Genomic DNA, 15,160 nt, shown 5'->3' with positions numbered 1-15,160 from the left:
TACTGGATAATAGAATAAACCTCTCATACTGGATAATAGAATAAACCTCTCAAACTCAACAAATACATCTCAAATTAATATACATAAATAATCTATCTATTCTATTTTTACTTGCACATCCTGGTTTCATTAAATAATACTAATGAGTCAATGTATATTAACTAATAACAACAAATAGTATTATTCCATAACAAAATTATAATAATAATCACAAGTAATAATATATTCAGTAGTTTTTTAGGGCGTTGAATCTATTTATACATTCAAAAATTCATTTTAAACAAATAAAGATCATAAAATCACTCAAAATGATCGCTAGTTCATACCAAAAAACCAAAATATAGAAAAATTAAATATAACTTAATATTAAAATAAAACCAAAATATATATATAAAAAAAAAAAAAAAAAAAAAAAAAAAAAAAAAAAAAAAAACTTAATATTATTTATTAATATTAGAATGACACCCTAAAATTATCACAAAAATATTAAAATAGGAAAAGGGTAATTATTTTTGAAACATCTAATCTATTAAAAAATCATTATATATATAATATTAAATATGAGAACCTCCCGGATGCGGGTGTATGTCAAGATTAGTAGGCTGGCGGCAGATTGGGATGGTAAGTGGCCTCGCCACATGGCCCTCCGTAATCCCACACACCAAACCATAGAACGACTTAACAGCGACCATAAATGGCGATTAAGCTGGCACTGTAATCAATCTGATTGCGTCTACCTGCCTCGGCTTGGCTTAGTGGTGACCTCTGGTAATTTTAATTCCACCCCATTGTCTCTAATCCCTCGCCTCTGCAATGCCACTGCCCACTGTCAGTAGCGGAACCGAGCTCTCGCACTGCTACGGGCAAGCGCTGCAGCATTCTATGCTGCATTGAAATTGGCCTGGGCAATCATTTTACACAGAGCTTGATTTGCAATTTTATTCTCCACCCCGCGTCTATTGCTATTCCTTCCTCTAAACCGACCTTTGAACCTGTTGTGCCCTCTCATCACTCTGAGCCGTCTCCTAGCAGACATCCCCCCCAGGCGACAAAATGCCCAGGATTCGCCACAGAATGTGAAGCAAAAGAGGGAGCAGTAGAGGTAGATTACCTCGCTCTCCACCGTCTCCGGCCTCAGACACTTCCTCCTCCTCGGCTCATCTGACCACAAGCTGATATCCAAATACTCACAGCGGCAGAGGCTGCTCCCGAGCTCCCCGCATCCAACTGTCACATTTCGACTCTCCGCCCACTGAAATCCCCTCCAGTCCACAGCAGACCCTCCGCTCAGCCTTGTTCACCTACCGCTGCTCCCTGAACCAACCCATCTTAATCGCCACCATCTCCATTTCCTTCCACGAGGAGCCAACTACCGGAGGTGGATGCCCTACCAGCGAGGAGCCAACTAGGGTCAAAGGAAGATCACACGGCGTAGGGGCGAAGCAGGACACTCCTTAGGACAAGAAAGCTGTGGAGGAGAAGGACCGAGACCTTCAGGTGGAAAATGACATGGGAGCAACGCAGCAGGAAGAAGATGACATGAATGCATACAGGTGTTTCATCGTTGAGAAACACCCGTCGCCACAACATGATACTTGACTTGCCAGCATGACACTTGACCGGCCACACAACATTTCACGTGTCTTCGAGTCTTAGGTTCCGGGAATTATGTTATTTGGTTTTTTTAGGGCCTTTTTTGGAAAACTTGTTGTCATTTGGGTTCTTTGATGATTTTTTGAAAAATTGGTTAGATACTGTGCTTAATTGTCGGTTTCCCTTGTGGGCAGCAAAATATTATTTTGCAATTTCAGTTTTGAATTGGACTGGTTTCCCGTTATGAGCAGTCACAATTCTGTTTTATTGTTATGTGCCTTAAACTATGGCACGAACATGCAAAGGCCAAAGCCTCAGTGTACTATTATATTATAGTAATAGAATTTAGCATAATTTAGAAAAAAAAAAATATTAAATATGAGAACTAATAACAATCAGAAAACCAGTTAATTTCTATAATTAAAGTTATCAATAAACCAGTTTAATTATAATACTTAAATTTTATTTGTTTTTCTTTTACGTTTTGAAATTTATAACTAAAAATATTTTAAATTATAAAAGGAATTATTTTTTTTCAAAATTAATTATTAATTTTTCCTATTTAAATTATAACGATTCTCAGCATAAATATAGTGAATCAGGTTTGATTTTACCATCCGAATCAGGTTTGATTCCCATGCAAGTTTGAATGTGATATTTGTGGGTCCCAGCGGGTTAAGCGGGTTAATCTCCTTTGTTGATTTGGGAATCTTGCTGGTATAATTATTGGTATATTTGATAAGTTTAACCTATAGCGAATATTAAAACAGTATAAATTAAATTAATGATGGATTATGTTATATTTTTTATTAATAAATAATATCTAATTAAACGAGATATTTAATAGCTAGATATTTAATGATTTTGACAATTTTAAAAGGTTTGATTTTGACAATTTTAAAAGGTTTAATAAATTTGTTTTGAATGGTCTGGAAAAATTATTATTATACCATCCCAGATCGTGCACATAATATTTTAGCTTAAAAAAACAATATTTTTAACTATATAAAAAGAATTTTGATAGAAAATAAGACAAGTATGTTATCGGAAATTACAATTTTGTATATTGAGAAATAAATTATAATAGATTTTATATATAGAAAAATAGTATTAATTTTGGTTTATCAATATTTCTGGAGTTATAGCTCTATTAATTTATTGGGGTTTTATTGATTCACTGGTACATTATATGTCAATTTTTGGATTTAGGCAAGTACAAAATCTAAGGTTGACATACATTGCCCAATGCATTAATGGTGTAATCACTAACTGTCATTGAGAATATAATCTCATCACTATTATTCATAAAAGAAATTAAAACACTTAAAATTATTCAACAATTATTTGTGTCCATTACAATAAAACCAAAATCCAATATGCCAAAATAGAAAAAATAAAAAAATGGATCTTCTGCATGATACTAAAGTACCCTATATTATGGTTTCCCACTAAATTATTTTGTGAATTTTTCAATTGAAAATTAGAGAATTTTGGTTGATGGAATCATTGTTTTAATTGTCGATCCACAATTTTGATAACCTTTCTTTACAAAGGATCCAAGGATTATTGACTAGAGGCACTACTCTAAGGGTTGCAAATCTAGGGTTTTAACATTCTTGACATTGTTTAGGGCTCCCTTGAAGAGCCCACTTCAAGCATTGGATACCAAGAACTTCTTGGTAACTACATTTTTTAGATCATTCTTTTCTTTCCCAACATTTTCTCTAGATTTATCAACATACTTGAAGAATATTTTCTAGTGTCATCCCAAAACTAACATTTTCTTTAGATTTATCAACATACCTACAAATATTTTCTAGAGAAATCACAAATTTTTTGTTACCATGAAGCCAAAATTCCAGGCCATCTATTTTCTAGAGTCCAAAACCTTTATTCAAATAACTTTTTCCTTGGGTTTTTCAATAGATCTTAGATCTAATCCATTGCTTTTGAATGCACATCTACTGGTGCACATTTCTTATGAAGCTTATCAATTTGAAATGTGATGATATCATCTTTGACACCACCACATTTGGAGATATTCCTTATGTTCTAGAATTATGTAGTTTTCTTTTATAGTAGATGCTTTTGTTTATTGTGAAATGAGGTATAGTTTTAAACTGATGAAGATGGTTAATGATGGTATTTACTAGGATATTTAGACCTACTTTCAAGTGGAAGCCAAGTGATTCCCCACCTTCTTTGATGCAGATTTTACTCACAAGTCCATGATATTTGTCTCAAATATTTTTATAAATGATTTTATGGATGACCCTAAAATATCCAGATAATTCAAAGGATGTGCTATTTTCAAAAGCATCATCTCAAAGCATTAATGTCCAACAAGATATCCTCCTATGACTGCCAAGCCAACCCTCCACCAGAAAAAAATTGTCCATATGAATTTTGTCACTAGTATGTCGATAAAATTGATCTCAAGATACCACATATTTGAGCATAGAACCATCTACAAAGGGCCACTTTCCAGTCATCAATATGGCTGAATTTTGGCCTATTCATCTAGCTTTAGACTTCACATTATCAATAGTGATATGTGTCTCTGACTGTACATTCTTTTTATAGAAGTTGTAGCCTCATAAAACTTTTCATGGTTGCACTATTCCACAAAGAATGTAGCCTCAAAAAACTCACATGGTTCCACAAAATCTCCATACTATCCACAATACTTCGAATGCCACAAAAATTCACATTTGTTGAGCCATAGAGATAGATTATTCGAAAATTGTGTCTTGGAGGAGAGTGAATAGACTCTATTTATAATTTTCCATTCATGCGAAAGGTGTATCCTTACTTGGAGTAGACTTGAACAAAAGGAGGGATCTAGAAAAATAAATTTTATTTCTTCTTTGGTTTGCATGGTGAAAATACTAACCATAGCTACCATTTTTCAACAAATAGTGTGGGAGATATGGCATTCAATGGGGGTTATACTTTCACTATATGACCACATTTACCATTCAATAGGGAAGTTATGATATAATGTTTTCTCTCTAAATCCTCTTCTTTAGAATAAATAGGGATGTTATGAATAGGGCCAACCCTAGTTTGAATTGAATATCCATAAACCCACGGAAATAGTATATCTACCTCTAAATAAAATTTGAATTTGAAATTTACCATAATTAACTTTTCCTCCTAAATAATTGAAAAAATGATCAAGGACACTTTTGAATCACTTAGCCATTATGGTTGAGGCCCCTCCTAGTAAGAGACTGTCATCCACAAATTGTGAAAAGAGTATCATATATTTTACTCCTCTAACTAGTTTTCTTCCATGTAGGTTGTCTTCTTCCATGTAGGTTGTCTAAGACCCTTTTTGCTTCCAAATTTCTACTCAATGGTGCTACCATTATCGAAGGATTTTAACATCACTGGAACTTGACAGTTGATAATACAATTTGAATTGAAGATAAACCTAGAATTGAGGAAAATAGAGATGAAGCCCATAGTAAAGAACCTGGAGTTAAGGGCAGTCATGGTTCTCCTTTGCATTAAAACTAGACGATATTAGCATAGGATCATATTTCAATTATCCTATCACTTCCAAAATGGGTACTCTACCATGTTTCCTTTCATTCATGAGAAAAGCATGGAAAATTTTAGGGGCTAATGTTCGCCCAGTGGGCTAATTTTCCATGATTTTTCCACAAAAAAGATTCGCCAATTTCCAATTTTATAAAAGACGATTCGCCCAAATTTTAGAATATAAAATTATTTTACCTTAAAAATCGCCAACATTATAGAGAGACTATATATAAAATAATTATAAATTTGATTAATTTTACAAATATATCAATAAACATTTATAATTTGCATATTAGGGATTAGTGAGATTCGCCAATGTTTTAAACTTCAAGAAAATTTTCCATCCTTAAAATTTTCCTTGGAGAAAAGAGTAACTATAATTCAAATTTGCTTCTCTAAAGTCTCTAGTCATTACTTGACTTGTGACCTGATTTTATTCTTTCTTGCAAAGACATGAACCTGCATGCCTTCCTCTAGGGATGCCCACCCAATACATGCCTGAAGAAAATTGACAAAAGTAAACTAGTTTGGTTGTCCACCTACATTACGCATTTGATAAAAGAGATCCAATGCTAACCGTGATATCGATTAAAAACTCAAGGGTTCATCTTAGCCTTTGTTTCCATAATCCTTCATACGCATAAATAATCATAAGGCAAGATTAGATAAGCAAGACATATTTACTCTAAAACAACATATTTTTTTATAGAGAGGCACATGTCCCACACACTTTTTGATGAAATGGCTATATATGGCAAACAAATTTGTATGATGGAAATCCAAGAGAAATTGTTCAAGGCCACAACAATGTTTCTTTTCTTGCAGATTTTCCATATCCATTATTTTCTTTAGTTGGTAGCCTTCCTTTTCTCTTAGTGGAATTTCTTCTTGCTTTATTCACTTCATCTCAATGTTAAACATGGATATATTGGATGGATTGCAAGTAAAACCAAACAAGTATCTCTCAAATCTGTCTTTCTCGAGTGAAGGAAGTTTAAGTAGAGTGGATGAAGGTAAAATATATAGTATGTCTAACATACAAAGATCACCTAGGGGTGGGAAGATTAGATTAAAATTCCATAGGCGTGTGGAATTTTGTATTGCTAAAGGGGTTTCGTCTTCTTATGATTCCAAGAGCATAACGATATCAAGGTGCCCTTGAGGTGCCAACATCTAATGAAAAGATGGGTACCCAAGGACCTTCCTCAAGTAATTTTTTTTTTTTTTGATCGCAATGATAGGATATATCACATTACTCCATTGCTACATTGTTTGGTGCTATTTTCCATGGAAGGAATAAATGTTTCTTACAACGCATTCACTGAATTGATGGAGTATGTCAAACCCTGTTACAATTGCAAAGATTAGATGTCATTGATTTGATATATGCAAGGTATGCTAAGATACAAATTGGATACAAATTATATACAACTAAGAGATAATGATAAAAATAAAACAATGTTTATCTATATTGATGGAAGGCCAAAATCATCGGGGAATATCGCAAGGTTTATAAACACTACATAACGTGGGGCAATAGATAAGAAACCCAATTTCATATTTCAGCCACGTGAAGGAAACCATGTATTCATATGCATCAATAATATCAGTAGTTGCAGGAAAAGAGTTGTTGATCAATTACAACTTAAATTGAATAGATACAGATATTACGATTATGAAGAGAATATGTAATAATAAATAAGCATGAAGAACATGCTACGTATACAATTTTCATTTCTCACACAATATAACTTGTATTTTATAAATACAAATTGCTTACCATGAATATCAACCATAGATAAATACCTATTGATCACTTGTTAGTCCTTAACTAAAAAGGTAAATGAGGTGATTACTCCAATTATTGAGATGAATAAAATTATACACCAATAAGAAAAAGACGCATGGTAAGCTGAGAAAATAAATGCTAAAATGCTAAAATTAACTTGAATTTGTGCTAATTTTTCTCGTCTCATACTCCCATTTATGTAGGTCCTTTCCCATAAAAACATGAATTTGAAAATGCCATAATTATTGACATGCGCGCTATGAGACTACTCCTTTATTCGCCTTTTTTGTATGCATTTATATGTCCATTAATTAAATGTTTATGTTATACATATTCCTTAACATTTAAAAAAAAATATTTTACGGCTCTAATTATATTATTATTTGGTAGGTTCATCCATACGGAAAAGCACTTGCACAATCAAAAGTAAACAAATAACCATTTCACTTTACATTTTCTGCGAAATTTTGATTATATGTTTATATAATCGAAATAATAACTTTTATTTTGATGAAATATGTAGTCTAGGCCGCATGAAGATGATTTTCTCAATGAGGAAGACTTGTGGTCATCCCCCAACCTTCAGGGTACAATAGGAAAGTATGTGAACAAAATGAACAAACAATTATGGAGTTGATTCATAGTAGGGATCCTATTCCTCTGACTGAGGCTAGGATGATGGAATTGAGAGATCTAATGAAGCTTTTATGCACAGCAGTGCAGGCACTGAAATAAAATATAAGAAAGACGCAGTAGCGCGATAGCAAGAAGAAGAAGAAATTTCTCTTACAACAGTGTGAATGGAAGTGAAGCGCAGCTGAGCGCAAATGAAAAAGAGGGCAAAACGCAGCAGAGCGTGAATGTCCAGTTTTTGTGAATGTAATGCAAAGAGAAACTCGCCGCAGCGAATGTAAGGAGAATTCTTCCAGCAGGTTGAATGTAATACACACAGCAGTGTGGATGTAATGCAAAGAATACGCAGTAGCGTAGAATTGCATATGTAAGGAAAGCACGCAGCAGCGTGAAGTTTGTTTTTTGTTGTTGAATGTGAAAGGAATGTGCAGCAGCGCAAGGGTAATTTTGTTTTGTTGAGAGAACAGGGAATGTAATGCGCAGTAGTATGAGAGTAATGTAAGAAGTTGTTTTTCACACAGCAGTGAATGTTAGAAGAGTGAAGAAATTTTTACACACAGCACTGTAAAAATTTCCAGAAGAGACAGAGTAATTTTTTTTGTATGGAACTGGAAGTTTTTGGAGAATCCCTCTGTTAAGAGGAAGATGCTTTTCAGCATAGACAGTTGGAAAATACCTTTGTTAAGAGGAAGATGCTTTTCAGCATAGACAGTTGTGAAATCCCTCTATGTGAGGAAGATGCTTTTGTAACAAGCAGTTGTGAAATCCCTCTGTGTGAGGAAGATGTTTTTTTTTGTAACAGTTGATTTCCTGTTAATTAATACAAGTTTTTTTTGTGTTGCTGAAACACCGTATCCAGAAAATAGTTTGTCGGCGTCAACACAGAGTGTTGCTGAAACATCAGTTTCAGCAAACGAATTTTAATTCCGCTGTGTTAAAAAAACAGAGCATTGTTCTGTTCACTTTTTGATCCTGTGGGAAAACAGAGTATTACTCTCTGTTCAGTGATTTTGTTTTGAAATTTATCAGAAAATCCCCAACATGCACCGTGATTTTAATCTTTTGTATTTGTTGTGTACACAAGATTTTAATGACGCCTGCTCCAGCTCTTGTTCCTTCCCCTTCACCTCAAGATGAATTGGACATAGTTTTGGCGAAAACAGCTAATGCGAACAGGACAGTAATAATCACGGCCTTGAATGCGGCTTGGGTCGAACCGAATACCATGATTGATCTCTTCCTGGAGAGCTTCAATGTGGGTGAAGGGACGCAGGAATTGCTGAACAATCTGCTCATTGTTGCTCTGGATGACAAGGCCTACAACCGCTGTCAACAAATTCATCCACACTGCTACTCTCTGAAGACAAGGGGTGTTGATTTCTCTGCGGAGAAGTTGTTCATGTCTGAAGGTTACATGTCTTCGCTTCTTGGGAGAGATTTTGGAGCGCGGCTATAATATTGTTTTTTCGGTAAGTATTCAAAGAATGCCTGGAATTTTGTATCCCTGGAATTTTGTATAGGAATTTAAAGGATAGGAACAGAGGCATGACCGTCTATCAAATTTTACTCTCCAAAGGAGTTGTCCTTGTCTCATTCCAGGGAGTTGTCTTTGTCTCATTCCAGGTTAATACTGAAGATTTGATCATTCCTATTTTGATAGTAGATTTTGGAAATATTTAAAAATTTAAAATGAGAAAAATAGGACCAACACCAGTAAGATCAAAATTTTAAAATTTGGGAGTATTTAGAAATTTGAAATTTGACAGACAGGACGAACAGGCAAGAAGGTCAATCAAATTGAGGTCATTCTTCTCATATTTCAAAATATTTCTTAATTCTGCAATCTAAGGTCAAATTATAGATTTTGAGAATATTACTCAATTTGAAATATGACAAACAAGATAGACAAATCAAAAAAAGGGGTGAAATAAATTAATTATATTCCTCTATTTCAAATTTCAAAACGTTCCTAAAATCAGCAATCTAATTAAGTTCAAGGCCATAATATTTTGATGTAATTATTTACAGCAAAAGGTTCTTATACTCTGTTCTTATACTTTGGACGCGCTATTTGGTAGGCTGCCAAATGGTTTTTGTCCTGTCATTCCAAACAGCTGTTGCAAATAATTGAATCTACATTGAGAGTTAAGTTTAAGCAGGTCAAAATAAAAACAGTTTAACTGTTAGAGCCTTTATACAAAATAATTCTTGAACATAAGTTTTTTGAAGTTTCAGGAAAACATTAGTACCCAGATGATACATGAATCTGAGGCTTCCATTCTAGGTTTCCATTTTAACTGATGAACATGGATTCTTTTAGCAAGCCCTATAGTCATAGTTTCTTTTTTTTTTAATTTTTTTTTTTTTTTTTAATTTTGGGATATTCTAAGAATATGCCATCCAAATAAGGATGTTCAGGCTATCTCTGGAAATAAGTGGGTTTTGCATGATGAGATATTATTGGCAAGAAGAGCTAAATTTAAGACAGCGAATCAGGTAGATCAAATTTTTTCATAGAACAACAGACATCCCTGAATGACAACTTGGCAAAATATATTCTAAGATTTTGAAAATATTCTTAAATTTGATGGTCAATAAAGGGTCAAATTTTTTTTTGACGTCATCCACCTTAAGATTTTGAGATATTTGAGAAATCTACAATTGACATACGTTGAACAAGATAGCCTGAAATCATTTTTATACTCCTTTTCAACCTTGATTATGGTTCTGTCCTGGTTTTGTCATGCCCTGAAGCATAAACATGTCATCGATCAAGGCCATATTGATTCTACTCATAATTCTACTTTGCTTATGGTTTACCATACCCAAAGTTCAGAAAGTGGATTGTTCGGAATGTTCAGAACCTATTTTCACTTCGACTATGGTTTCTTCTTGATTTGAACCCATGCTCTACAGGATTTTAAGGTTCTCCATATCAACCCAAAATCTCGCTTCAACATATGATTAAGAATAATTCTGCTCATAGTTCAATCCTGCCTTCAAAGATTTTGAGATTTCTGCCTTTTGAAGTTTGTATATTTTGATAGGCACACAGTATATCATATTTTGATCTGCAGGACGCTGACATATTGTGGCTGCGGAATCCCATGAGAAGGCTGAGAGAAGATGCAGACATCCAGCTTACTTGTGACAATTACAATGGCAACCCTTTTGATGTCAAGAACGAGGCCAACACAGGATTCATGTATGTCCGTTCCAATGAACGAACCATCAGTTTTTACAGAGACTGGTATCTATCAAGACGCTCTTTCCCGGGCCAGAAAGAGCAAGACGTCTTAAATATTCTGAAGCGCAGAAGGAGATTTTCTCGAAGGAAAATGAAATTTATGTTCTTGGAAACCAAGTATTTTGGGGGATTCTGCCAGAGGAGCCCAGAAATAGTTGATGTTTACACCATGCACGCAAACTGCTGCAAAGGCCTGAAGGCGAAGCTCATTGATCTGAGAAACGCACTTGATGACTGGGCGGAATACAGAAACCCTAATGCCAATTCTTCATCTGCCCACCTGGCAAAATGGAGACCTGCCAACGCATGCATGAGGTCATGGTTGTAGCATACCTGCCCAGGGTGGAGTTTAAGTATTTGTTTTCGGTGCTTACTTGGTCGAAATGAGCGTAATTTGAAAGTCATGCTCTTTGAGTGTGGAAACGAGTGTAATTTGAAAGTCATACGCTTTGAGTGAGAAAGCGAATTTTAGTGATAAGTTTTAATATTTTAATTTAATTATCCATGAGGTAGGGATGTGTAATAAATTATATTTTTGAGAGTAAAAATGTGTGATAAATTATAAATTTGGAGGGAGTAAAAATGTTTATTTTAGAATTTTAATAATTTAATTATTTATAGTAAGTATTTAATTTTTATAAAAATTTATGAATATTTTAATCATAAATTTATTTATGTTTTTTTATTTTTTATTTAATTAAAAACATTATCATATTTATTTTTGTTTTAATAAAATTTTTATGCATGATACTGCATTTTTATTACTTATTGTTATTATTATTATTTTATTTTTTTATACAATTGGTTAGATATAGTTTCTAGTTTTATAAATTATGGGTAATATTGGTATTATATAATTAAATTTAGTAGTAATTAGCTAATTTAAATTTGATTAGGATTAAATGATAGTAAATGAAATAGTTTTGCATATTATTAAAAATAAAATTATCAATTTTTATTTTTTATAAAAATAATTAAGGAAAATTAAGGAAACTTATTTTACTTAAAAAAATCAAATTTTTATAAACACTATATAAATTTATTAGAAATTTAGATATTTTTACAAAATATCATCAAGATTTTTACATTAATCTTACTTTCTAAAACATATCAAACTAATACAATCTTTGCAGATTAAGAATCTCCATAGCAAAATGAGGGTAGATCATTCTAGTTAAAAAACTTGTTCCAACCTTTTTTTTTAAATGTAAAAATGTTTAAATGATGTATTAATTATTTCCATAATTTATAATAATAGTAATAATAAAAAATATAATATAGATAGTTTTAATAATTCTTTTAATTTAATGATAATGATAATGATAATAATCAATGTTCACTAAAACTTTAAGAAAAGAGATTAATTAAGATTCTTTAAAATTTTATTTCTATGATTGACTAAAAAAGATTAATACTTAAAAATAATTTATATAACTAAGCTATTTAAAGTAGTAAAAAAATAATAAATATAAAATATAAAGCAAGTGTTTAAATAAAATAAAAATAATATAAACCAAGTGTTTTAATAGTGGATTGATTTTCAAATTTAATATATGTTTAAATATTAAACATAATAAATTTAGTAAAAAATTATGATTAAAAAACAAAAGCTTCAAAAGCCAATAGACATTTCTAAAAACTTGAGTTTAAATTCATCCACTCTCAGTTTTTTCAGAGGGTGAAATTTATTTATACACTTAAAAATATATTTTAAACAATAAAACATCATGTTTTTACTTAATTATATTATGAAATTTTAATAAATTCTTATAAAAAAATAAAATTTCATCTATAAATTAAACTCAGCTAAAAATAAATAACAAACATCCTCAATAAACTAGTTTAATAAATTCATTTCCATAACTTCCCAAGAAGCTGACGGCTCCTGTCGACTGGTTCCTTCTCACACTAGCTGTATGCCTAAAGGCATTGAATTTCGTTGTGTCATCTATTATCTTGAGCTTGAGTTTTACTTTCTACAAGGTTTACTTTATCAAACTGATTCACTTCTTATATAGGGTATTTCTGTTCGGATATTTTGTGAATTAACAAGGTTGGAATAAAAGCATTTCACCTTTTATAAAAAAAAAAAGTTTTAACATTATTTCTTTAGCAAATTGTTTGGTATATGTATTTACCAAAATGTTTTGTATTTCTACTATTGTCAAATATGAAAATTGTGAAATTTTAACATCGTTTGTGAATAGAATATAAGTAAGGAATTTGTTTCTGCCAAAGCTTATACTATGAATATCACAATAGACAGGCATAAGTACATATAACTATTTAAGATTATTTAATTTCTCTTTACACTTATTTGCAAATATCAATTTATGTATAATGTTTAGTTTTTTACACACTGTTTTATATATAACCTTACTAATGCTCGCAAATAACACTAGTGCCATCTCTTTTCTTCCCTTTTGTTTTTATGGTTCACGTTTGTTTTTATGCCTCATGTTGGTTGAAAAACAAGTTTCCACATGGGATGGGATACAAATTGATGTACATTTCTCCATCTTAAAAGGCTTGGGCATCTTTATTTTGGTTGTAGTTGTGATTCATCCAAGGGGCAGGGAGCAATTGACTTTGCTCTATGCCCATTTTTCTCCATACTTATTGGATGTCTAAATATATAATTGAGTTAGCATATAGTAAGAAGCTCAAGTATGTTTTCCATTTTTTTTTGTCATTCACAAACAATTTTTTATTTTAATCATCTCGCTGCAAGTTATGGCGAAAGTCTTTTTATAAGCAATGGTGAAACTCACATATGTCTTTCATTTCAAACTCACATGACAATTGGGATATTATCTCCTTGCCTTAATGTGTTGGGAAATGCAACAATCCATACAATAATCTCTCTCACTAGCAAACCATGTATGTTCTCCCTTCTACAACAAGTCCTTATGGTTACTTCATGAATATTTCTTTTTAAGTTGATAAAAAAGGGTTACATGCATTTGTTTTGATTTCAAATCATTATCTATTACTCATGCCAACAACAATCTAATAGATGCCATTTTGGCCATGAGAGAGGGTCTCCTCATTATCAACACTTCCAAATTGAAAATCATTTTTTTCATTGAACAAACTTTGCATTGCTCCACAATACTATTTCCCTTTTGCTTCTCAAACAACCAAACGAACTACCTTCCATCCTTCAAGAACTCTTGTGAGTGCCAAGTTTGGTTCTATTCCATGTCCTTCATTTCTTTCTATATGGCTTTGAGAAGGTTCATCTCCACTAAGTGCCTCTTTGACATTTCTCAAGTCATCACCCATGCAATATAGCTAAAATCAGGTGACTCGTAGCCTTGATTATCACTTGCTAACAAAGTATTTTCATCAAATTTCACCCATGATCTCACCAATCATGTTAGCAATGCACATTTTCACTTGTTGTTGATGGTAGCTTTTCCTCTAGCTAGATTGCATGATAAATTCAATTTTCAATGTGTTTTCAATACATGCCTTTATAAATTTTTCCTCAAGCCCTTGGGGCCCTATTTATCTTGATCATCAGCTCTAGATTGAGAAACATGTTCATATGGAATCACCACATATTGTGCCTATACTTATGGAATATACTCTTTAATCATCATGAAATTTTCCCTTTTGAAAGTCGCATCTTGATTGTAGGCATGCTGATAACCAAATGATATCTAAAACTTGTTTCATCAAACTTCTTCTAAATAGACAACATAGATGTAGTTGATCAATACTTTGTCAAGCTTCTCCCTTTTCACATTACACACACATTTATCATTCACCCTCAATGTAGCAAGCCTAATACCCTCTAAAATTATTAAGGATATGGGGTACTTCTTCATGTGACCAATTTCCATCGATTTCATGCTTTGATACCACTCTATAATATATTCATCGCCCATGCTACACCCAGTTCAAATTGAATTTAATTTTGATACCAAATTCTCTTACTATCCTATTATTAACTAATTAATGCATGAAGATATGATAATGTAGGCTCATACAAATATAATTAAATCATTCATAGATATAGATGTAGGCTTGTATATATAAACATAATTGAATGTTAAATATAAAAACAAGAAATGTTAAAAATAACATCAAGAAAGATCCTAATTTAACTTCTCTTTGAATTAAATTGGGAATAAAATTGTAATTCCACATCTCATGACAACTTGTATTAGTTAACTAAGTTAATTTGACTTAGGTGTCTCAGTTAATTCGAGTTGAGAGTATAACTTGAGTCATGTAGAGTGTCTTGTACATTATAGGAGCCTGTTGTGGTAAAAACACAACCCCCCATTTTTGACTTGCACAACTCAAATAATGGGGACCCTTTCTATAAAAAATTTGGCTAAACA

General features: G+C 32.3%; 1 pseudogene; it reads left to right on the top strand.

Annotated features, from left to right (window-relative positions):
* Positions 1–8,651: 8,651 nt before the first annotated feature.
* On the top strand, positions 8,652–11,136 carry LOC149256477 (uncharacterized protein At4g15970 pseudogene; annotated as a pseudogene).
* Positions 11,137–15,160: the final 4,024 nt, after the last annotated feature.

The sequence above is a fragment of the Pinus tabuliformis genome, chromosome 7 (assembly GCF_031772625.1).
Source record: "Pinus tabuliformis cultivar Carrire ecotype Pingquan chromosome 7, CPIR1, whole genome shotgun sequence".
Lineage (NCBI taxonomy): Eukaryota > Viridiplantae > Streptophyta > Pinopsida > Pinales > Pinaceae > Pinus > Pinus tabuliformis.
Note: the sequence above shows the minus strand (reverse complement) of the source record. Positions and strands in the feature narration are given on the sequence as shown.